General features: G+C 34.7%; 1 protein-coding gene across 4 annotated transcripts in view; it reads right to left on the reverse strand.

Moving 5' to 3' along the window:
* Positions 1-967: 967 nt before the first annotated feature.
* The window catches only part of LOC132189699 (YebC-like protein), a 51,312-nt gene continuing 25,142 nt past the window's right edge, over positions 968-27,137 (reverse strand). The window contains exon 8 of one of the 4 annotated variants that reach the window (XR_009441057.2): positions 968-986. The gene's annotated coding sequence lies outside the window, so the exon portion shown is untranslated. Of the gene's footprint in view, positions 987-26,569; positions 26,925-27,137 lie in introns of those variants that run through there. The other 3 variants (XR_015909172.1, XR_009441060.2, XR_009441056.2) reach the window with 3 other exon arrangements.

A 27,137-nucleotide genomic window follows, 5' to 3' on the forward strand; every position in this document is an offset into this window, starting at 1 on the left:
CTCCCTCTGCCGACAGCACTGCCCTTCCACTTTTCTTCTTTCTCTTTTAGTCCTTCCTTTTTCTTATTTAAATGCCTCACTCATACAGAAGAGAGGAGAGAAACTGAGAGTGAGATGGGAAAAAGAAAGAGAGTTTAGGCGAGAGAGATAGAGAGAAAGTCAGTGAAGGGATAGTTATGGGTAAGGACCAACTGCTGCAGAACGGGTTTCAAGTAATTACCTTTGATGATCCATTCATGTAATCCACTGTAAGCATTCTTACTAACTGAGTATGATATTAATATCCAATAATACGGATTCTTGTGGTTTTATAACTTGTATGGCATTTTGATATATATGATTCAACAATGATTTATATTATCGGAAATCAATTGACTCACTACTTCACAGTTTTTTTGTAGTGCTTGCAGGAATGGAAAATCAAGGTAATTATGCAGTTGTGATTAGAGATTCATATTGAAATGTACAGAGATTCCATGTTGGTTAAGTTTTATCTAGAGTTTGAACTGTCAGATAGATTTGTATAAATGCCTTGTACGACATAGATTTGGGTATTTTTGTATAAAGAAAAGTATTTTAACAGTATTGTTTTGTATTGATAATTACAGTTTTTCCGCTATATGAGATTATTTCAGCGTAACATTCGAGTTTATCTACAAGATAAAAGAAGACAAATATCGGGATGTTACATAAGGAGTATACATTAGCTAAATATAATTAGTGGTGGATATCAAAGTCCTACCTTTTTATCATTATCAACTTAAATTCAATCTCTTGTTTTATTTTACTTTGGGAATTTATTTTATACAAGATTCAGCAATCCTCGTGGGAATGACCCCATATTTGCACACTATACTACTATGTTGACCTCGTGCACTTGCGGGTAAAACAAGGGCTCGAGCGCAGCTTGCTGAATTCCTGCTGGAATGCGTACTTGCGCTTGATCGCAGTCCAAGGGATGGGTAGCTACGGACCTGAGTGAAAAACTCAACAAAACCAAAATAGAACACACACACACACAAAAAAAAAAAAAAAAAAAAAAAAAAAAAAAAAGCTTTAAATTAGAAACATAAAATAAAGAAAAACAAAAAAAAACAAAAATTAAGCTAAAATTAATCCTTAAAATTTGATAATGAAACCGTTAAGCAGTCCCCGGCAACAGCGCAAAAAATTGATGTGGCATTTTTTTGACAAAAAATATCAATTATAAAAATAACCACTCGTACTAGGATGAATCTTTGTAGGATATGGCTATAGAGAGGGGTCAAACCTCAAGGACTGCATGGGTTTTGTTATCAAATTCGAATATCAAAATTAACTTAATTCAAAAGAGAATTGATTTGATTTTCTTTAAAACTAAAGTGCATGAAAATAAAAGAGATTTAAAATAAGAGAGAGAGTGTAGGGTAGTGACTTCACCTCTATCCGCACAACAATGGCTAATCATAATTAATCCCAAAAATTCATTCAATGCATGTTATAAATAAACAAGAAACTATCTTATTAAAGAATAAGCATAATCTATCTTCAATTGGCACGGATCGTCTACCTAACCACTAAGATGCGGTACGACCCATCTTCCTTACGTATAAATTATCAAATTCTTTAACAGGATATATACAATCAATGAATAAGTGTAACCCATCTTCAATTGGCAAGGACTGTCTACCTAAATTACACTAAACTAGGGTGTAGTACAATCCGTCTTCCCTAGGCATGGCCTATCAAATCCTATTGATCATATGTCAATTAAACCCATTGTCTAGCCATCATCCTTATAATCACATAAAACAAGAATGATTTGAGATCAACAAAAGTAAAATACTTTCTAAGACAAGAGAATAATTTCACAATTACTGATTTTGGAATTTAAGAACAATGGCATTTAATAATTAAGAACAGAATCAAAAGGTAGCAATTCTCCTAGTTATACAATCAACATGCATAAATTGAAAATCTAGAAATTAAATACAACCAAACCATTGTGCTTAGATAGTGTTACATCAACATCCCACGAAGGGGTTTAGCCGCTCATGATCTTCTAAGCTCCAAAGACAATTTTCTGATTTCCAGCTCTAGGAAGCGGTGTGTCTGTTTACAATGTTTTGAGGCCTATTTATAGGGATTAGAAGAACCCTAAAAACCCTAGAAACCCTAAGAAAACTGGAGGTCAGTCTCCCACTCCAATTGGGAGACTGAAAACCAATTCCAAGCTATAAAAGGATTCTTGTCGTGCACTGTATGCCCATGTGCGCTCAATCCTAAGTCCAGAATGCCTCCAGCTATTGCCTTTTAAGCCCAATTTTCAATGGTTTGCCAAATAAAACTTGAAACACAAAAACAAAACAAAAATCAAACAAATAACAATGCTAAGGAATTAACATATTCAAGTTAAGGGACTTGAATGTGCAACATTTGGCGCTTATCAGGAGGCAACACATCCTTTTCACTACTTACCAAAAGCTGCACATTTATTTTTGTTTAACAATAATGAACATATGTCATGCCCAATTGTGAGGTTTACTTATTAAGTCGTTAGACTTATGTGGTTATTACTCTTATAGGGAGCTTGTTTTTAAAACTCAGGAGTAGTACGATTGCCACTACAAACCTTGACCTAAGATCTTCATACTGTTAACAAGTTTGACTTACCTTATTGTTAGTTGCTCCTTGTCTTTGGATTTAGGATTATATTTGTACCATAATGATTTATAGATCTCTTAGATTCATTCACCTTCCTTGGCATTAACTCTAATAATGCTAGAAGGGTGGTTCCCCCATTTAGCCACCACTTGGTTAAGTTGGGGTAATCGCCCATAACCCTGCCACGCTATCCAAGGCCAGTTTTGGGGGCATTACAGTTACACATCGAATCTTGGTGATCTACTTTGATCAATCGAAATGGTGACTTCAGGATTGATGTGTAGTGTGCTGAGAACCTAAGGTACTGAACGGACCAAGGAATTGTCTTTTCATAAAGATACTGTATATTGAGAAAAGACAATAAACTCCTTAGAGGCTATTTACACCTTTATTCTAAATCCAGAGAAGTTCGTGAACTCAAATGTGAAGTGTTGATTACTTAGATGTATCTTAGAGTGAGACCTATCGTTGGTCAACAGAACTCAATGCGTTGGGTAATCACATCTAACATTGTGGGAACACCAACTTCAAGAGGGAATCCAAATCTTTTGGTAATAAACAATGAGACAAGAAATTTCCCCTTGAGATAGATTTTATGGATATTATTCTCAGAGTCTTTGGCCAAAGCATTTTGGTTGGTATGCTAAAATATATACATGTGTTTTTCATATGTATGAGAATAACATAAAGTCAGTGACTCAAGAATAAAGAAGTAGAGAATGAAGTGGCAGTATCCTAAGTCTTAATTCTGCTACGTTATATTTCATGAAGGAATCATAAGTCAAAAAGTCAAAGGAATTAATTGTTTTTAAATCAAAAATACTTATTTGAGTTCAATCACATTCATTTAGTGGAATTAATTGTGATTAGAATATTGTTGCGTAATAAATATCGGGGTGACACGATTACGAACATTTTCAAGCCAATAATATTTTTCTCATTAGGTCCCTCACCAAGTTGATTCTTTGTCCCACATTGCTTAAATCTGATTCTCTACCTCCCTGCTTTACCTATGAATAGAGACGAGCCTGGAGCTCTCAAATCATTCAATCAAGTATTCTTGATCATAGTTTTCAGAAACTCTCTAAAAACTATATTAGTTCTTTGTGTTAACTCACAAAAAACAAAAGTTTAAAATTTGAAGAGCCAAGTAAGAGCCCACAGTTTCTTGGTTATTATCAGTCATTAGTGAAAGATCTGGAGGTCCCTATATTCCCAAATTCATTGTGTTCTTGAAGAAAATAAGAATTTGTTCTTCGCGTTCTTGAAGAAAGAAGAACTTGTTCATCGTGTTCTTGAAGAAAGAAGAATTTTTTCTTCGAGTTCTTCAATAAAGAAGAAATTATTCTTCGTGTTCTTGAACAATAAAGAACATGTTCTTGCAGAAGCAAAAAGATTTTGCCCAAAGCCAAGAGTATTCGTTGATATCCAAGTAAGTGTTCTTCGTTCTTGAAATTTAATTTTAAATAGCAACGGTTCTTCACATGTTCTTCATAAAGGATCTTGGCATGGGAATTAGATTCCTTCTGCTGCGCAAATACTTCGATTTGCAATCCTATTCTCAACAATTGATAACAGAGCGAGCTTTATTGAAAGCATGGGGAAGAACGCAGTATGTAGAAAACTGTTTTCAGTTTTTTATTTGCTAAATTTGTAATTTTTCCGGGGAATTCCAAATACTGAAAAACATTTTTATGACCTAGAACATGATCTATAACAGGTTAGGATCTAAACTGGAAAATTTCGACTTGCTTGGAATTTGTTTGCTATTTTTAATTGAATTTGTCGTTTAGGGCAAAATTGTAGTTTTTCTCCTAGGCATGAAGGGATTACAACTTTAAATTTCTGTTTCTGGGCAAGTCATAAAAATGTTTTAAGACCTGTTCCTGCAAGTAAAATTTGTGGTCGACATTTTAGTCTTGGCGTAATCGCGTTTTTATTTTTATCGAAAGAGATATGGCTGTTTCAAAATTTGTCGACGAGTCTGAAAATCTGGATTTTGTAGCTAGGCCTATGAGAATTACGATTTTAGATCTATTGCCATAGACAAGTCCTACAAATAAGTGGGAACTTTTTTTTGCATGTAAAAATCGTTGTTGACACAATGGTCTAAACGAATTTACGTTGAGTAATATTGAAAGAGTTATGCTCTGTTGAATATTCGTCAACAGATTTGGAAATTTAGAAAAATCTTGCAAACAGTTTTGTTTTGTTAAAAATCTGTTTTTTGTGATAATCAAAGATTTATGAAATTTTGATTATGGAATATATTGTATATTTGATATAACGTATTGGGAACACAAAATAAAATTTTTACAAGATCAATTTCATAAAGTTTAGCTATTCTTGAAATTGAGTTTCAAGTTTATGCCTAAAGGGTATGAAATTATACAAAGTTTTCTTATGAATTCTTTGGTAAGCAATAAATGATTTTTATTCAGTTAAAATCATTTGATTGTTTATGGATTGTAGATATGATTGAAAAAATATTTCAGGATAGTATCTTGATTGAAAAATCAAAATACTATAATTATCTGTTTGACAAATAATTAAAGCAATTTTACGTGATAATCATGAATTTGATTCATGGATTTAATGTTGCCTTGTAGACTATGGTTCATGGTGAAATTTTCTTGATATAGTTGGTATGAAAGACTACCTTGTTGATAGATAAACTACCAGTTAGAGATTGATGTTTGATCTATTAAAATCAAGAAATATGAATATAGTGATATTCCTAAAAGTTAGAAAAAGTAGTTTCTTTTGTGAAAAAAAAAAAAAAAAAAAAAAGAGTAACAAGGCTTAGAGTTGTAAAGGAATTGCAACTCTTGAAGAAAAAAAACCCATAAGTTTTTGAAATATCAAGTAGGAGATTCAATAATGAATCTGGCAATTTTCGTCATAGATCTATAAATGATGAAATAAATCAGCACCTCACCTTGGCCAAGGGCTCTGCTCCCTACAGAGGGTGTCGCTCTTTAATTCGTGGATTAAGAAAGATTTCCGAAAGGATAGAGGAGACGTGTTTTTGAATTGATAATGATCACACCAATTTGGAGTTATCAATCGGACAGTCAAATATAATTGACAGTGATACACTTGACTGGTCTTAAGATATTAATCTCCCTAATGAGCTATGTTGTTATCTTAAGATTAGAAACTGCAAAACACGGTTGTTCATTAATGGGGTAATAACATTAATGATAAGATGTTAGTCTCGCCTAAGTCCAAGTAATTAAGGACACCTTGCTGATAAGCGCTGAATGTTGCACATTCAAGCCCCTTAACTCGCATATGTTAATTCTTTAGCATTGTTATTTGTTTAATTTTGTGTTGTTTTATTGTTTTCAAGTTTTAAATAAAGATGCAATTAATTCCATTAATTTTGGGCTTAAAGCACACTTTGAGAAGACCGAAAAGATATGGTTAAGCTTAACCAATCATAATAAAAGACCTATATGATGTGGTTAAGTTTAATCAAATCATGGAAATGATTAAATCGGAATTTCTCTAATTGGAGTCAAAATCGGATTGGATAAAATTTTCAGATTCTGCACATGTCTCAGTAGTTTGGCCATAACTTTCAGCTCAAATATTGGATTGAGGTTATTCTAGCGGCAGTAGAAAGCTAACTTAAAATAATACAAATAATTGTGAAATAGGATTTTCCTAATTCGGACGTTTGCTATGGCAAAATCGTTTCGCAATAAAGGAACGCAAATCGAGACGAATCCTATTCCGATTTGTACTATGACTGCCAGGGTCATTCGAGTCTGCATTTTCGTAAGTTTTAATTTTGTTTTTATTTCCCTTTTAATTTTCACTTCTTTTTGTTATTTTATTTTTGTTTTCACACATGTGGTGAAACATTCCGACACCCCATGGACCATGTTCATTTTGTCATGACCTTTATCACCATGTTAGAAATTGTCCCTCAATAAGACAAATTTCTAACGATTTTTTGGGCATATGAACACATCGAAGAACGACTGCTATTTTGATTCTTATAACCCTCATGGAGCCAACAATCCAATCTCTCGTGGCAAGCTCAAGCTCCTGGAATACATGCTCCACAATTTCATGGACTGCAACATCAATCATATCCGCAGTTCTATGATCGTTCATATTCTTCTCAATCAGCTCCACAATAGCAATATCAAGAAGAACCACCTCCTCATAAGGTTTCTAAAGAGTTGTTAGATGTGATGGAGGAAAGCAAGCGATCATTTAACTCTCGCATGCAATCATTTGAAAGGATGGAGGCTCATGTCAAGCAAATATCAAACATACTTAAAGAAGAACAAGAACAAGAACAAGAAGCATACCAAGAGGAGCTATCTTCCACCTATTGGCCTCCACAATACCAAGAAGGGAAGCCATCTCCACAATTCTATAATTAATCATATTCATTTCTTAGTCCCAGCCTACGACAATCCATTTTCAAGATAGCAGCTCATGAAGAGGAACCATCTCCTATATATGATCATTCAGATTCCTCTCCACATCAACAATACCAAGAAGAACCACCCCCTCTGAAGAGTTCTGCCTTAGAAGAAGCGCATGCTACGTTAGAAGAAACAAAATCAGCTTTTCTTAGCCACAATAAGGCCTACAATCAACGGTTGCAATCCACCATGGCCAAGATAGAGGATCACTTCAAGCAAATATCAGAGACCATAAAAGAAGAAGCGCTCCAAGATCAATCGGTGGCCAATTATAGTGGACACTACATGGAGGATGAGGGCACTTACTATCATGAGCAAGCTGTCACATTGAGGAGTGAAGAGGTGATTGAAAATCAAGTGGAAGAGAGGAAGGAGGAGCAATTTGAGGTTCCACAAGAACCACATCGGGAAAAAGAAGAGAGCACTAAGAATTCTTCAACATCAGCTCTTATTCCCAAAGTACTAAGAGTCCATGAGAGAAGTCTGTTAGAGCTACCACATGAGCAAATTAAGGACATCAAGACAGAAAAGCTCCCTGAGTTTTCTTCTTATTTTATTCCAGTTTATGATTCCCCACCAGATGAGAAACTGTTTGAGAAAACTCGGAGTAGTCCACCCTGATCTAAGGACAATTGGAATCCCTCTGCTATAGGAAGAATTCATTCTCTTTGGTGCAAGAGAAAGAAAGACTGGTGCTTCAAGTCTAAAGTGCCACAGTCTGGCTGAAGACGTTAAACGTAGAGCTCATGGGAGGCACTCCATAGCATATCCTTTTTATTTTTTGTTTATTCTATTTTATTTTTATTTTGTTTTGTTTTCCTTTGTTACTTTAACGTTTTATTTTTCAAGACAAGTGTGCTTCAATTCAAGTTTGGGAGTGTGCTATAAGCCATGATACTCCATACAGTTTCATCTATCTCTCGGGTAAGATCTTTCCATGTTATACACACATTGGGGACAATGTGTAATTTAAGTTTGGGGGCATGGGAGACACTTTACACACACTTTGTCCCATTTTTGAAAAATATGCATATTCATGTTGTCTTAAAATTTTGGTTGATCTAAAAAAAATTAAGATTTGATTTCATTGGTAAGTTTAAAATTTTGAACACATGATCTGATGATAGGATTTTCCAGTATGGTTACTTGCTTTTGGCAGTTGAGAATTCACATGTTTGATATGATCTACACAAGCACATTAGCACAAAATTTGTGAGGTATGACATGAAAGTCCGATGTGTGTGTTTCTATGTCTTGGGTGAACTAGATGATTTATTAGATGGATACTTTGGAATATATCATTATTAAAATAAAAAAAAATGATCACTGATAAGCTTTTCACTAAGTAACTGAACATCTTCCATCATTAAGCATTGAGTGTTCAAGTCAAAAGCTGAAGAATTTTGATTTGGTAAATGTCATGGTTAGTTTGGTTTCGTAGTCTTTTTGACTCGAGTTAGTAAGTCCTTAGAGGTGTTTTACACCTAATGCCTTAAAACCACCTGGTTTGGGAGTCATTGACTCAACACTCGTTACATGGGTGAATTAGAAAGCTTAAGGGAACAAAACATGCACAACCTGACTAAGAGAGAGAAAGAAAAAGAAAAGTTGTGCCATAGTTATTCATTCTAATGGGAATTTCAGTGAACTTTGAGATATTAAGACATTGCACATTGGAAATAATTGGAAGCTTCATATTTGTGTGCTAGTTCACTTTACATTGTTTCGAACTTGTGATGCCTTAAACTGTCTTTTGTAAGTGATTAGACTTTAAAATTCCAATTCATTGTGAAAATAGAGTTTATCTTTTTAAACTTGATAATGAATAAAAGTCATGGTTTTGAGTGACACTTGAGTTTTGGATAACATGAATTTGTGCATAATATTTGTGGGTAACATTTCAGGAAAACCCTCACAAGACTTCACTCGTCCTCTAGGAAATTTCTGGGGGTTTAAAAAGCTTGTTGCATATGCTAAATGCAATCGTACATCCCACGAAAGATGGATTTATCTTCTTGTTTTTTGTTTTGTATTGCTAATGGACTAATAATATGTAAGTTTGGGGGTGTGATAAGTGCCAAAATATTTATATTTTAGTCCTTAACTTATATTTGTTAATCCCTTAGTTTTTTTAGTTTGTGCTATTTTATTTCTTTTTGTATTTTCTTTGTTTTATAAATTGTTGGAAGAAAAGAAAGCGTTTCCGTAAAAGTTCCAAGCTTAAAGGACAAATTGGGAAGACCTAGAAGATATGGTTAAGCTTAACCAATCATAATAGAGGACCTATATGATGTGGTTAAGTTTAATCAAATAAAGGAAATGATTAAATCGGAATTTCTCAAATTTGAGTCAAAATCGGATTAGATTCAAATTTGGATTCTGCACATGTCTCGGTATTTTGACCATAATTTTCAGTTCAAATATCCGATTGATGCGATTCAAGTGGTATTAGAAAACTAGCTCCAAATTCTACAAATCATTGTGAAATAGAACTTTCCTAACTCGGACTTGCGCTATGCTAAAATCATCCCGCAAGATAAGAACGTAAATCTAGACGAATCCTATTCCGATTTGGACTTAGGTTATCTTTATCCTAATTGTACTAAGAGATAAACCTCCGAGTTTCCTAAGATAACTAGGGCATCTAGGACTCTCCTAAGCCCTATAAATAGACCTCTAAGCCTCACAATACAATACACAATTTCAAGAAGACAACTTTGGAGAGAGGAATTGGAGGCTACTTCAAGGAGTCGTTTTTTGTTCTTTCTTTTTCTTTTCTTTTAAGTTTCATTTTAATTATGTGTAACTAATACTTTAGTAGAGCTAGATTTAAGCCCCAATTATGTTTTTTTAATATTTCAATACTAGCGCCTTTGTGATAATCATATTGTGATACTTAACTTGATTAATTCATGTTTTATTGAATTCCTCATATGTGTGTGATTGGCTATTATATGCATGTGGTATGTATTAGTTAATTAAATCAATTAGGATGATCGAGTCTAGTGTTTAATAAAGTAACAAAAGAATCTCACCATGAGTTCTTGTGTTAATCAACATGGGGAACCGGGAGTAAACACTCATGCCCTAGGCCTCATGTGTTTGTCGATTTCCATAGATTTATGCTTTCTTAAATAACAACTTAGTAGACACTCATGCCTAATTCGTTGCTTAGGGAGATCAATAGCTTAAAGAGTAGATACCCATAACCTTAAGTTGGCAGACATTAGGTATTTATAACATGATTAGAGTATTGGCATATTGTTATATTATTTGAGCATGATTAGTGGTAGATATCAAAGCCCTACCTTTTATTTATTTTTATTTCTTTTTCATAGTATCAATTTAATGACAAAGTTGATATTTTAATAAATTCTAAGCAAAACCAACAATCTTCATGGGAACGATGTCACGGAGATTGTTGATTTAGCTTAGAATTTATTAAAATATCAACTTTGTCACGAAATTGATATTGATATATTGAAAAGAAATAAAAATAAATAAAATGTAGGGCTTTGATATCCACCACTAATCATGCTCAAATAATATAACAATATGTCAATGCTCTAATCATATTATGAATACCTAATGTTTGCCAACCTAAGGCTATGAGTGTCTACTCCTTAAGCTATTGATCTCCCTAAGCAACAAATTAGGCATGGGTGTCAAGTCTAATTCTTTTCTTTCCTAAAGGATTTTACATGAGTGTCTACTAAGTTGTTATTTAAGAAATCATAAATATATGAAAATCGACAAACATATGAGGCCTAAGGCATAGGTGTCTACTCCCGGTTCCCCCATGTTGATTAACCCAAGAACTCGAGGTAAGATTATTTTGTTACTCTATTAAACATAGGACTCGATCATCCAAATTGATTTAATTAACTAATACATACCACATGCATATAATGGCCAATCACATACATATAAGGAATTCAATAAAACAGGAATTAATCAAGTTAAGCATCACAATATGATTATCACAAAGGCGCCAATATTGAAATATTAAATAAATATAATTAGGGCTTCAATATAGCCCTACTAAAGTATTAGTTACACATAATTAAAATAAAACTAAAAAGAAAAGGAAAAGAAAGAACCAAAAACGACTCATTGAAGTAGCCTCCAATTCCTCTCCCCAAAGTTGTCTCCTTGAAATTGTGTATTGTATTGTGAGGCTTAAAGGTCTATTTATAGGGCTTAGGAGAGTCTTAGAAGCCCTAGTAATCCTAGGAAATTCAGAGGTTTATCTCCTAGTCCAATTAGGATAAAAATAACCTAAGTCCAAATCGGAATAGGATTCATCCAGATTTGTGTTCTTATCTTACAGGACGAATTTGGCATAGCGTAAGTCCGAATTAGGAAAATACTATTTCACAATGATTTGTAGAATTTGGAGTTAGTTTTTCAGTTCCACTTGAATCATATCAATCGAATATTTGAGCTAAAAGTTATGATCAAAATACCGAGATGTGTGCAGAATCCAAATTTGAATTCAATCCGATTTTGACTCAAATTAGAGAAATTCCAATTTAATCATTTCCTTTATTTGATTAAACCTAACCACATCATATAGGTCCTCTATTATGATTGGTTAAGCTTAACCATATCTTCTAGGTCTTCCCAATTTGCCCTTTAAGCTTGAAACTATTCCAGAAACGCTTTCTTTTCTTCCAAAAAACCTATAAAGTAAAGAAAATACAAAAAGGAAATAAAATAGCACAAACTAACAAAACTAAGGCATTAACAAATATAAGTTAATGGCTAAAATATGAATATTTTGGCACTTATCACTTCCTAATTTGACTAGGAGAGTGAATTACGATTTTTCTAGATTTCCTACGGCTTCTAAGACTTGTTTACTCCTTATAAATAGGCCTTAAACTTCAAGAGAAATGTGTGCTTAGTTTTAGATACAAAAATCTTCTTGGAGGCTTAGCGGAACCATGAGCGACTAAACCCCTTCGTAGGGTATTGATGTAACCCTATCCAAGCACAATGGTTTGATTGTATTTAATTTCTAGATTTTCAGTTTATACATGTTGATTGTATAACTATGAGAATTACTACCTTCTGATTATGTTCTTAATTATTAAATGCAATTGTTCTTAATTTTCAATTTAATATTAGTGAAATTCTTATCTTGTCTTATAAAGTCTTTTACTTTTATTGAATTCAAATCATTCTTGTTTTCTGTGATTATGAGGATGATGGTTATACAGTAGGTTTAATTGACATATAATCAATAAGATTTGATAGGCTATGCCTAGGGAAGACGGATTGTACTACACCCTAGTTTAGTGTAATTTAGGTAGATAATTTGTGCCAACCGAAGATGAGTTATGCTTATTCTTTGATTATATGTATTATATTAAATAATTAGATAATCCATACCTAGGGAAGACGGGTCGTACTGCATCTTAGCAGTTAGGTGGACGATCCGTGCCAACCAAAAATGGGTTTATACTTATTCTTTAATAAGGTAGTTTCTTGTTTATTTATAACATGCATAGAATAAATTTCTTGGATTGAATATAGTTAACCATTGTTGTGCGGATAGAGGTGAAGTCAATACCCTACACTCTTTCTCATATTTTAATTCTATTTTATTTTTATGCTCTTTTGTTACACAAATCAAATCAATCTCTCTTTAATTAAGTTACTTTTGATCTTTTGAATTGTTATTATTGATATTTTTGGACACAAAAAGACCATATCACTTGCCTTGGCCATGGGCCTACTACCTACGGAGGGTGTTTCTTAATTATGGATTAGGCAGCCAAAGTTTTTTAAATATTATATGTTTTGATTGGGCTTACATATTCTATTTATTGCTTATATATATATATATATATATATATATATATGCTCGTTTTTAAATATTTTGTGAGAACTATAATATCTGCTTTTGCCTATTGTTGTTAATTTGACTGAACCAAGTTATGTAGTCCGGAAACGCAATTTCGATAAATTGCTCAAGGCTGAAAGAAACACATATGTGTTGTCTTAGCCGTATATAGATATTCCAATTTTGGAGGTCTCTCAAAATGACAAACAACGATATACTCATTGGCTAAATGTCAAACAGAGATGACTCAATGTTACATGTTGACTACTATGTCAAATGTACCCTTGCAAGAGATGCAAGAGATCTTGCTATTTCAGAATCCTAGGGATGTCTGAAAAATGTGTTTGGTAAAACTTCATATTGCATTTAGTTTCAAGGAAATTGAAGTTGAAGGATGATGAGAACTTTGTTGAAAAACAATGATGAATGATGGTATTGGGTGCAGAGATTTATAGAAATCTCATGTAGATTGTATTCTACACTCCCTACAAAATTCTTTCGATTAGTTAGGGCTAAAATGTGTTGATGATCACACATTAGCAAAATTGATGAATGAGTTGAATGCCGCCGAAAGTGTCCTAAAGTCCATAGTCATAGTTAATACTTCTAAGCCAAAAGGCTGTAGGAAGAAGAAAAATCCCACCAAAGCATGTTGGCAAGGTTAAATGCCAAGTGAGTAAAATTGGAAAGAATCAAAGGTTGAACTAAGTGGAAAGTACTCCCACTGTGGTGATACAGAGCAGTGGAAAAGAAACTGCACCAAGTTTCTAGCATGCAATAGTGAAGGTAATCTTCCTACTTAAAAGGAAAGATGTACCTAGGCACTAGGAGTTGGACAAGGGTTCTTATCCACTCCAATAGAGTTAATGAACTTTATAATACAAGAGTTCATTAGAATGTCTTATAGATGGTTGGTTAATAATGACTCTTGACTTATAGTATGTTAACAATTCTAAATTTAGAACCTCAGAAATATTCCTTCAACTAAAGCATACTTTTGGTGTCTACATCTTGGACATAATAACTCATAGAGTATTCAAAGACTGGTTAATGATGGGCTTCCAAGTCCATAGAATTATCCAATCTATGAATAAAGTTTGAGGTTAGAATAACCAAGAGACCCATTTCTGCAAAAGGACTTGGAGCCAAAAAGTTGCTAACAGTTAGTGCATACTGATGTATGTGGTCACATAAGTATCCTTGTAATTTGAAGATATTTGTTTAAGGTATACTTCACCCCTGAGATACAAAGACCATTAGTTAGTAACAGGGATGGTAAAATCCCTGTTGATGGCACGTGGTAAGTTCCCAGTGCAATGGTGTATCAACAGAAGGAATATAATGCTCTTACACTAATAAGAGCTCTCATAAGGTAAACTACTCTACCTATGTCATTTTGGGATATAAGAAACAATATACTTGCTTAAATTGGATCCATTTGAGTCTACTCCACGATACCCGCTGGATTGTGGTTGAGGTGAATCCCAACATAAGATGTATTCACATTTTGGGTTAAATGGAAAGATAGATTGATGGAATCCAAAATAGAAGTATGATTGTTTGTTAGATATCCAAAAGGGGCAAGGGGTTATTTGTTTTATCGTCCTAAGATTAAGTAAGTGTTTGTTACTACAAATGTTGAAGTACTTAAAAGAGGACAATGTAAACAAATTTAAACCAGAGTAAGATGGTTCTAGAAGTAATGCAAGAAATTGGATGAGGATCATCTTCAAAAGTTCTTGAAGATGATGTGGTTGTATCAAATACACCACAAGTTACTAGTAAGACACCAAAGTACCAGTGTATTGTTTTTCAGTGCGAGGATTGGTTAGGATGCCTCACAAATTCATATTATTAGGAGAAGCTTGAGGGGATATACCTAATGAACTTGAAAAAGGATCCCAAGATCCCAAGAGGTAGCATTAATGGACCATTAGGTCTAAGCTATGGAAAGTGTCTTGGAATTTTAGTATTGCCAACTATGTCTAAACTCTTGTAAAGACGCATAATGGCGTTTAATCTATTGGTTGTGAATAGGATTTACAAGAAAGAGAGGAATGGATGGTAAGGTTGGAACCTTCATTGGTAAGATGGTGGCAAAATAGTTTTGCCAATAGCCATGCTTAAGTCCATTCAAAAACTCTCAACCTTTGCTACTCATGTTTTCTATGAGTTTTGGCAAATGGTTGTCAATACTGCCTTTATGAAAGACAAAATTGACATGGGCATCAATATGATGCAACCAAACAGCTTTATAGCTTAAACCCTACACAGATACTTGGTTAGGAAACAATTCCTAAGTCCATCTAAGGTAATTCAAAATACCTAAAAATATACTAAAGTATCTAGTACCTACCATATTGTGAGTAGGAGCTAAGGTTCATCAAATGAATCAAACTCCGAAAGACAAAAGAAGTGGTTGGATGCAGTGAGATTGGGCTAAGTTAGTTGGGGAATCCGAACTAAAGTCTGACAAGACATGTAAGAATACCAAAAAGGTATTCTGTGATGATGATATAATCAACAAGTAGCAAAGACAAGGTTGGATCCTTCATGCTTGGTAGTTAAAGATAATTTTCTCATTATATTGGATTCTAAAGATGAGAAAACTCTAACATTTTTTCTTCAAACCGAGCAAGGAAGTCTATAGTAGTCTAAAGTTAAAAATTTGACCAAAGTGTCTGAAAAGATATTGTCATTAGTTAAAACTTTGACTAAAATATCTAAAAAGATATAGTTAGACTAGCATGCATCAATGGAATGTCAAGTTTGATCTAAATGAGATCAAAGATGTGACAAGACCATTAGTACAAGAGAAATGGTTGCACTCAAATTCCCTAAATCATCTTGGATGATATGGAATACTATCAGTCAAATCGTGATTCAAAAATTCTACTGTAGAGTATGTCTATACCCTAGGTAGATGAGCAGTTTTGTAGGAGAATTATCAAGCAATCTTGGATTGCTGACTCCACTATGGAAGCTGATGTGTCGCAGCTTATGAGACTGTGAAGAAAGCAGCATTGGCTTAGGTTATTCCTGGTGGATCTTAGTGTCATTGAGATAGAGCAAACTCCTATTAGGCTGTTTCATATCAACAATGAAGTAGTTACAGAATCCAATGAACTAAGGAACCATAGGATTGGAAATCACAAAAAGCAAGGGTATCTATCCCATAAGGAATATAGTTTGTCAATGAGATATAGTTACAATTAAGATTCCATTGGCTAAGGTTTTGACCGACTCGACCTTGCCATAGGAGATTTTAAAATCTTGCTTGGGAGGAATGGGAGTCAAATATGTGCCTAATTGAAATTACAGGCAAGTGGGAGTTTGTTGGGATTATGCCCTGAATCCCAATGATTTTATATATTCATGTTGACATTCAAATGTTTGTAATGAGTATAGATGTTATATTCACTAATCAAAATGAATTGAGCATATAATATAAAATGTCTTTTACATGCTTATTATCAAGTTTATTATATTTGTTATGCATGTGAAAGGTCCTAGGATTACATTGAATATGGATATGGGTGTGAGTAACATGATTATCACACAAGGTCAAAGTCTATAATCCTTGTATCCTTCAAGTATAAAGTTCGCAATCAGTAAATTGAACTGGGCATTCAATTTTGAGTAAGATTATTACACATCAAATCTTAGTGATCTACCTTGATCAAGCGAAGTGGTGACTTCGGGATTGATGTGTAGTGTGCTGAGAACCTAAGGCACTGAACGGACCAAGGAGTTGTATTTTCATAAAGATATTGTTTATTGAGAAAAGACAATAAACTCCTTAGAGACTATTTAGACCTTGATTCTAAATCCTGAGAAGTTCATGAACTCAAATGTGAAGTATTGATTACTTCGATGTATCTTAGAGTGAGACCTATCATCGGTCAACAGAACTCAGTGCGTTGGGTAATCACATCTAACATTGAGGGAACACCAACTTCAATAGGCAATCCAAATCTTTTGTTACTAAATAAAGAGACAAGAAATTTCACCTTGAAATAAATTTCATGGATATTATTCTCAATGTCTTTGGCTGAAGCATTTTGGTTGGCATACCAAAATATATACATGTGTTTTTCACATGTATGAGAATAACATAAAGTCAATTACTCAAGGATAAAGAGGTAGAAAATTAAGTGGCAGTATCCTAAGTCTTAATTCTGCTATGGAATATTTCAATGAGGAATCATAAGTCAAAAAGTCAAAGGTATTAGTTGTTTTTAAATCAAAAATATATATTGGAGTTCAATCACATTCATTTAGTGGAATTAATGATAAGTGCTAAAATATTCATATTTTTAGCCCTTAACTTACATGTTTTAATCCTTTGGTTTTGGTTAATTAGGTCATTTTAATTCCTTTTTGTGTTTTTCATACTTTTGTAGGCTTTTGGAAGAAGATGAAGTAAATCTAGACAATTTGGGCTCAAAAGAGAGAAGATGGAAAATTGGGAGCTCTCTGACACTGCGATAGATCACAGGGTACCTGCAATCGAGCGCAGTACCCGAGAAGACAAAGCACAATCCAGGCCAAGAGCGATCGAGCGCATGCCAGAAGAGGATCGATCGCAGACCTGCGATCGAGCGCACACGGGCTGCGATCGATCGCACCCGTGCGCAGAAGACACATCAAGTGGCAGCCAGAATGTCCCTTTTTCCATATTAGGGTTTTCCGACTCCCAATTGTAATAGGTCTCAAAACCCTACGAAATCCCTAGGTTTACTACTTTGTCAAGGACTTATAAAACCTATAAATAGACCCTTAAGCCTCTAGAATAGATATACTTTGTAAGGAGAATAAGAGGAGCTCTTGAAGTTCAAGTCTCGGGTTTATTCTTTTCTTTTCTTCTCTTTCATTTATGAAGATGTTTAACATCAATTTTATGTGTAGCTAATTTAATTAGTAGGGCTAGATTGAAGCCCTAGTTATGTTTAGTTAATATTTCAATATTGGCACCCTTGTGATGATCTTGTTGTGCTATTTAACTTGATTAATGCCTACTTGCATGAATTCCTCATATGTGTCTACCTAATCAACATATGCATGTGGTATGGACTAGTTAGTTAAATCAATTTGGATGGCCGAGTCCTGGGTTTAACATAAGTAACAAAAGAATCCACACCGCGATTCTTGGGTTAATCAACATGGGGAACCGGAAGTATATGCCATGCCCTAGGCCTCATGTGTTTGTCGATTTCCATAGAGTATATGCTTTTCTAAGGAACAACTTAGTATACATCATGCTAAATCCCTTAGAAAAGAAAAGAGTTAGAGTATACGTCATGCCCTTAGGTTGACAAACATTAGATATGCATAACATGATCAAAGCATTGGCATATTGTTATATTAGCTAAATATAATTAGTGGTGGATATCAAAGCCCTACCTTTTATTATCATCACTTAAACAATCAATCCTTGTTTTACTTAAGGAATTTATTTTTTAAAACATAAATTCAGCAATCCTCGTGGGAATGATCATGTACTTGCACCATATACTACTATGTTGACCTAGTGCACTTGCAGGTAAAACGTATAATTATTTACCTATTAATTTAGGTAGATATTTTGCACATCAATTAATTGTGATTAGAATATTGTTGCGTAATAAATGTCATGGTAACACGATTATGGACATATTCAAGCGGATAATATTTTTTCCTTTAGGTCCCTCACCAAGTTGATGTAATTTAACCATAAGGCTTTCTTATTTATTGGGCTAAGTGTTTTATTTAATTAAAACATGGGCTAAAGAAATTAAATGTAATTGGGCTTGGGATAAAACCTAGAGGCCTAATGAGCATAAGTGGAAATGCATAAGGCCAGAGTTTATTCACTAGGCCTAAGTATTAGTGACGAGGGAAAAAGGCTTGGGGTGAAACCCAAGCCCAATCGAAGAGCATGAAACCGTGTGGCCCATGGAGATTTCTCCATGGACCACACGGCCATAGCATGGAGGCTAGGATTTAATTCTAGCCGTCCATGCTACTTTAATATCAACCATTGGATTGATATTTCAAAGTTCTAATTGGATTAGAACTACTCATTTATCCTACATTGCTTAAATCTAATTCTTTGTCTCCCTGCTTTGCCTATAAATAAAGACGAGCCTAGAGCTCTCAAATCATTCAATCAAACATTCTTAGTCATAGTTTTCAGAAACTCTCTAAAAACTATATTAGTTCTTTGTGTTAACTCACAAAAAACAAAAGTTTAAGATTTGAAGAGCCAAGTAAGAGCATACACTCTCTAGGTTATTATCAGTCATTGGTGAAAGATTTAGAGGTCCCTATATTCCCAAGTTCTTTGTGTTCTTGAAGAAAGAAGAACTTGTTCTTCGTGTTCTTGGAGAAAGAAGAACTTGTTCTTCGTGTTCTTGGAGAAAGAAGAACTTGTTCTTCGTGTTCTTGGAGAAAGAAGAACTTGTTCTTCGTATTCTTGAATAAAGAAAAAAAAATTTCTTCGATTTCTTCAATAAAGAAGAAATTGTTTTTCGTGTTCTTGAACAATAAAGAACATGTTCTTGCAGAAGCAAAAAGATTTTTCCCAAAACCAGGAGTGGCCGTTGATATCCAAGTAAGTGTTCTTCGTTCTTTAAATTTAATTTTAAATAGCAACGGTTCTTCACACGTTCTTTATAAAGGATCTTGGCATAGGAGTTTGATTCCTTCCATTGCGCAAATACTTTGATCTGCAATCCTATTCCCAACATCTGGTTCTTCATATAGTGATTTTCCAAGTTTGGTTGCCCCAAAGTGGTTTTTACTTTTGATTCGTTAAAAACTTTTTCCACTTCGTAAACAAGTTCTCATGTAATGGTTGTGATGATTTACTTTCCGCTGTGCAATTTTTTATCTTTATTGCTTTATTGTTTGGGTTAGTTGTTTTTGGGGGTAGAACACAATCCTTGGGTTTTATCAATATTAAAAGAGAGATTATGCTTCTTATCTTGTGAATGACTCCACTAGATTTTCCGCAACGAGGATTCAATGTCATGACCAACAATCTTGATCAAGGTGGTTCGAGCAACTTAGGAGAGGAGTTTGGCCCATGTGGGACATTAATGTTTCCTGCAATTTAGCAAGTACTAGATCGAGTTGGAGCTTAGAGTCTTTCAGCGGGCTTGGGATGTAGAGAGAATAGTAGGCAGTTTTAATGTGTTTTAGTACTTATGTACTCTAGTAATGTATTAGATGATAGTTGTTGGTACATTTCATGGATTTTGGATTGTAATTTTATTTGATATATATTTTTGAAGTATTAATTGAAGCTTAAATTATATCTTTTCGCATTCCACTATTTTATTCACTCTAATAGGTGTTTAGGGTAGTTTTCTCAGTTATTTACAAGTTAATTAATTTGGAAAGGCTGTCAGTAGGGGTGTCAACCCGGTCCGGTTTCCCGGTTTTTTGCCAAAACCAGGACCGAAACCGGGGTACCCCGGTTCTTCGTTTTGGGCAACTGGAACTGAAAACCGGGGTCCTAGTTACTGGCTGGTTCCGGTTTGTACCCAGTCCGGTAAACGGTTCGGCCAAACCCACACCATGTTCTCCGCTGCTCATCGTTCCACTCCCACCAAATCCGAAATTGCAGCGCCCCAAATTAAGCAAGCCCATTACAAATTTAACGAACAAGCATGTAAATGAAGTAACGAACACTGAAAAGTAGAGTAGATTAAATCGTATCTACTAAAACTAAGCAAAACAAAACAAAACAAAACAAAAAACAAAAAAAAAAACAATAAAATTCCATGGATCAACAGAGAAAATATCAAAGAAAATATAAAAGAAACCCAGAAATAGAGAGTCCCTAGTGCTCATTGCTCAGCTGGAGCGAGAGAGAGACGGTTCGACGGAGTTCACGGAGCAAGAGATGGTGACGAAGCAAGAAACGGAGAAAGAGTGAGTCAGAGAGAGAGAGAGAGAGGTCGAGTGTGAAAAATGAAGATGAAGTGAATGGGTGTTGTGAAATGAAGAGGCGGAATGGGTGTTCAGTGTTGTGAAATCACTGAAATGAAGAGAAAAAAGGGAAGGAGGCGGAATGGGTGTTGTGAAATGAAGAGGGGCGTGAGAAATGAAGATGAAGGGGCAAAAGTGCTAAACCTAAATCTAAAAAATATTAATATATCAATATAATAATATATAAATATATTATTATTTTCTGTTCACAATTTGGTTGTTTTGTTCTGCTGCTAGTATGTTTTGCAGCTTTGTGATTTGTTTCGTTGGTATTCAACCTCTGTGAGGCTTTGTTTTGGGCCTTTTGAAAGGCTTGTATTCGGTGATACTCTGTATTTGGTTTGTCTTGCTTTTAATGAAGGTGCTTATTCATCTAAAAATAATAATAATAATATATAAATAAGATGGAACCCCAATTCCCTGTAACCTGGTAAAAACCGAGTACCCAAAACTTTAAAACCCAATCGTGGCCATTAAGGAAAAATAACATCTTTGGTGAATATTTTTTCTATTTTAAGAAAAACAAACCAAAAACCTAAATTTTGGCTCTGACTGAACGTTCAGTAGGAGACCACCGAACGTTTGACCAGGGAACACATCAAACGATTCATGACCAAATCTAAAACCACTATTGACCAATGTTCAATTCGAAATCCTAGAACTACTGTGCAATAGTATACCGAACGTTTGAGCATAGTACCAAACATTCGATGACAATCTAAAAAGTTCTTTTAACCTATATCTAGCATGCACCACCCCTATAAATAACCTATCCTTCTGCCCATTTCCCTCACTTCCACATGTAACGCCCTAGAGAAATCAATTAACTGCTAATTGACTCCATGGTTCACCTCCCAGCCTTATTCCTCTCGGAACAAGACTTAGGGATCTCATCCTCTCCGGAGAGAGGCTGCAGCGAAAAACTTTAACTAAGGGACAGAGATAACAATAATTTTAAACCACAATCATAATAACCAAAGTAAAACTAAACGCATCATAACATAGGTAGATCTCCAAAAGTATCAATCGGAGACCAGTCACCAAATATAATACATAACATGAATAGCTATTTTAAATAAATAAAGCATAAAGATGATCTCGAGCAACTCTAGAGGAACAGACCCGTCGACATCCCATATTGACTTCAGCCATACAAGGTCCCAAGTCCTCAAAAACGATCTTAAGCAAATCCGTCATGATGACTATGTGTCTCCCCAGATCCAAATTCAACTAAGTTAACTAAACAACGTAGTTATACATAATGGAGGGGAAAGAATACAAGGGTAAGCCCAGCGACTTAGTGAGTAAAAGTGCACACAATGTACATGTTATTTAAAGATGAACTCAGTTGTTAATAAATTTGTATGTAGCATTATGACGTGACAGTTATTCATATATACAATATAGATATAATATATGCTGTAACTATGAGAATCAAGTGATAATTCAAAATGTATGATCTACCCAAGATATTATCCTTTCTTATGAGAGTTGGCGCTATCCCAAGGGACCTATAATACAATGTTGGTGCCCCGATCATTATACGCAACCGTTAATAGCACTAGCAGTCCGACCAAGTTCAACCTCGAGTGGCCCACGCTACTAATGATGTACGTCTGCAGTAACCTACCAATCAAACATAGTTGTGCCGGTCACGAAACAACCATTGGATCCAAGGCCAATATCACACACACACTTTTGACCATATAGTTAACATATATAGTAAGCCCAATACCATTATCTCACACGTACCGATGTACCATGTCATAAGATGAAATTAGTTTTATTCGTCTTTTACATACATGCTTTTACAAATTTCACCATGTTCATTATCTTGTTTAAGCAACACATGTTTTCACAAAATATAGTTCATAGTAGAACAAAAATGTGTTTCATGAGGGCTATAAGGATGCATGTTTGGTATATGTAAAATAGTCGTGCAATCGAGAAAATAATGACAAGTATTCATGTGAGTTTGTACTCACCCGGGCCATATTGTTCCTTCAAGTATTCTTCGAGGTGTTCACACTCTCAAAATTTGTGAAAAGGCGCATTAGTCTTACGCCCGAGCTACAACGAATCCTTGTTCCAAAACTACCCAAAATAGAGGTTCTGCCTGGCCAGCGAACGTTCAGGCTTAGGGCTGAACGTTCAGCCAGAAGGTGAGAATGTTCTCTCCTGAGCAAAAAACTCATCTCGAACCAAACAGGCTTCTAATCATTTCTAAACAAGTTCTAAGGCTACAAAAAGGATTCTTAACATACTCGCCGAAAATAATATCTCTATGCAGAACAAAACACGTAATCAAATATCAAAACGCTAACTCATGCTTAAATTGAGATTAAAACCTAAAATGCCAACATAAGCTCAATACTACAACTAAGCTACGGAAATAATGTTTAACCATAGTAACAACTAAGTAAAACACAAGCTAAATCAAGAAAGTTACATTTCTAGATCAAGAACCTCCAAGAAAGCCATCATTCTTCTCTCACAACTCACCAAACACTCAAGTAGAGTTTCTTTAGGGCTCAAAGGATAGAATGAGACTTAGAAGGGCGTGGGCGGGGATATTTATAGGATTGGAAAAGCTAAGGGCACTGTTGTGACAATCCTGAAAGCATCAAACGTTCGGTGGTCCATGGCCGAACGTTCGGTGTACTATTTGCACAGTGTTTTAGAGTTGCAGGCATACGTTTGAGCATTACCCAGTGAGTCAAAATTGGTCAACAAACATTTGGTGTGGTCCCCGATCGAATGTTTGGTGTACTATTTTACCCAAAGATTTCTTGGTTTAGGGTCGAACATTCGGTGTACTTTCAATTGAATGTTCGGTTAGAACCGAAAAACCCCAAAAACTCCTCCCAACGGGTTCTAATGACCCGAGAAACCTTGCTAACCTTTCGACTAGGCTAACCACAGGCTAGTAATTACCCAAGGCAATATACCACATTTCCACTAACCTTAAACCTACAAAGAGGAATCCTAGAGAAGAGAGAAGAAGATTTGAGTCTTGCCTAGCCCTCCTTGAGGTAAGCCCTCTATACTAAGTTGGTTTTCATGTTGGTAGTAGGGTTTTTTCATACTTCTTGCAAAGTCTTACGGTACCGTGATTAAGCATGTGTTATTCTTTTTCCTTAAAAAGAAAAAAAGGGTTTTTAAATGCTTTAACCCTCTCCATGATTTCCTGAGCTTGCGTGATGATGTGCCCTAGTATGTTTGTAAGAACCCATTAAAGGCCTAGGATGAGATTTGCTACGTTTTGATTTGAAAATAGGAGCCTTGCATTCTGACTGAACATTCAACCTCAAGTCCAAATGTTCGATCATGTGATAGAACGTTCAATCAATGTTTAGAATGAGTAAAATTAGGGTTTTGTGACCTTCCAGCTAGTTGTTCTCGATTAGGGCTCTACGTATTTAAATCGGTTCTCTGGTACTGCAAATAACAAGAAACCATGTTCATTACAGCAGGAATTGGGAATGTCAGAGGATTTGGGCGAGCCTATGAGGTAAGTAAATACTTATGACTGCTTTCCTTAAAAATGTGCAATATGTCAGCTAACTGAGCAAGCGTATTTATGAGCATAATTACTATATTTTGTTGTGTAATAACATAGGCAACACCTCACTTGCTTACTAGAACAAAATACATTTTTACTTATGCCTATAACAAGAGTTCATATCATACTCGGCTGTAAGGTTTACTTACTAAGTCTTAGACTTACGTAGTGTTTGCTACTTGTCAGCTTATCTGTTTTAAGATGAGCCTTAAAGGAAATAAGTCTGGAGACTATTGTATTTATACCAAGTTTGATTAGAATAACTGTATTTCAATTAGTAGCTCCCAGTCTGTGATTGATGATAGTACATGAATGCCTTGTGACTTATTTTAGATATCTTAGATCTATCATTTTTACCTTCCATTACAATTACTCTGAGTATGCTTTATGGGCGATCCCTTCAATTAGTTACCAGTTAACTAAACTGGAGGAATTGCAGTAACTCTACTAAAATGGTCAACGCCAGTTTTAGAGGCGTTACACCCTCACTATTTTAAGAGCCATCAACCCACCATTTCCCTTTTTTTTTCTTCATTGAAATTTAGATCTCATGGGCTCAAATTGAATTGTGGTGTATGGATCTTCCTTGAAGGAAGGCAGACTGGTTTGGAGAGATACTATTATGAAGCAAGGGTTTCAATCTGTTTGCAAGAATCTTGCAAATGATTTTGTAAATGAAATTGGTGAGGCTTATGAGTTTGTATTGGGAGACTTTGGGATGAGTTATCCACTTTCGGTATAAGAACAAGATGAGTATCAATGAAGGATATGGGGAAATAACCATTTCGAAAAAAGGATTGGATAAAATTAGTCACACTTCGTTTGACAATAGCCTAGTAAGTTCTATAAAAGAGAACCCTAACATGCCATCAGGACCCCGGGTGCCTTATCACTCCCTAAATCAGTAACTTGGATGATAGATTTCATTTTCACCAAGAATCGTAAGCAACAAATCATTCTTAGAATCAGAAATATCACTTAATGTCCAAACAAGGTTAGAGGAGTTAAAAGAGATTCTGAGAAAAGAAAGCCAAATGCAAACCAATGTCATTTCTGTTGTAGAGTTAATACAAGTAATAAAGTTATACCTTCTCCGGATCACCATTGAGGTATGGAAAAACTTAATCCATGTTTGGCAAAGGCCTTTCAAAGTCCACTTTTTTTTTCAACTCTCTAATATTCTTACTTTTTATATCACATCAATAACTTTTTATTGCTATTCAAATAAAATAAAATAAATAAAAAATAAAAAAACTCATTATAAAATACTACTTTTTCAATTTTTCATACAAAAAATTAAAAACTTCTATTTACTTTATATCACATCAATTACTTCCAAACCAAAACTTCCTACCAACTCTAATTAGTGTTTAAATTTCTCCATGTAAGCCAGAGCTCCCTGGACTTAAGTTTTAAAAATGCTTTGTTTTTTTAAGGTTTCAAACACTAAAACATACTTTATAAAAACTAATTGTCAAATGAAACACTTCTAAACAAATAAAACATAAAATTTGAGTATTTTGAGAAAACGTATATTTATTATTTTAGGTGTGAAAATTGACTTGTTACTTAACAATTTTCTTATAAAATAAAAAATAAAAAAAGTTGGCCTCTCCAACGAGACAGATGTGGCTACACAACCACTCACAATAGAAGAGGGAATAGTCGCACTACCGTCATAACAGAGGTGGCCAAACAGCCACCCATGCAACAACCAAACAAGGCAAATGTGACTACACAAGCACTCTAATAGAAGAGACAGAGTGGTCACACTGCCATCTAAAGAAAATTGAGATGGCCACACAACCACTCCTAACAGAAAAAATGAGGTGGTCACACAACCACCACTAGCAGAAGAAAATGAGTGGCTGCATAGCCTCCTTCAACAGAAGAGAGTAGCTACATAGCCACACTAAAGAGGGGTTAGCCAAGCAATTAACTCTTCATCTTTTGCAATTTTTTTTTTCTTTTGTTCTTTTTTTGTCATTTGAAAACACTCCTTAAATTATTTTCTTTTGAAACACTAAAAAGTTATTCAAACAATTTCTTATAAAGAATACTTCACAAATATAACTCTCACCAAAAACACTCCTCAAATTTTGACCTTTTCAAAACACGGGACAAAAACATACTTTTCAAAACCTATAGCAAACAGCGGTGCAGTTTTCTTCAGCCCTCCCCCATCCAAAAAAAAAAAAAATACTTTAGCAAACACGAGCCTTATTTATTCTATGAAGTGTACATAACTCGGATCAAATTCAAGACTTTGAGACTCCATCACCCGAAATATACTGTTCTTACAAAAGAAAATCCTAACGTTCCACTCAAACAACACAAACTCACTTTTTCTTTGTTTGCTTCAATCATCTCTTTTGACGTGCTCATCCGACTATACGCACTGGTGCCAGATTTCTGAAAACATGGAGCTACAAAAGCACCTTGAATGAAACTACTACATACGAATACAAAAAATAATTAGAAAAAAAAAAAGGCAGCTAGCGATGACTATGACAAGAATCAAAATGTAGAAGGCGCAAACATTGCGCAGAGACTGCAACTCCACCCTTGCAGAGTTCTTAAAGCGATTTATTTGGAGGATTGAGTAGTGTTTGGCGTGTGCATGCACAAGGAGGTCCCATATGGATTTTAAAACGCACAATCCTTT

Source organism: Corylus avellana, chromosome 9 (genome assembly GCF_965113065.1).
Source record: "Corylus avellana chromosome 9, dhCorAvel1.hap1.2, whole genome shotgun sequence".
Taxonomy (NCBI): Eukaryota; Viridiplantae; Streptophyta; class Magnoliopsida; order Fagales; family Betulaceae; genus Corylus; species Corylus avellana.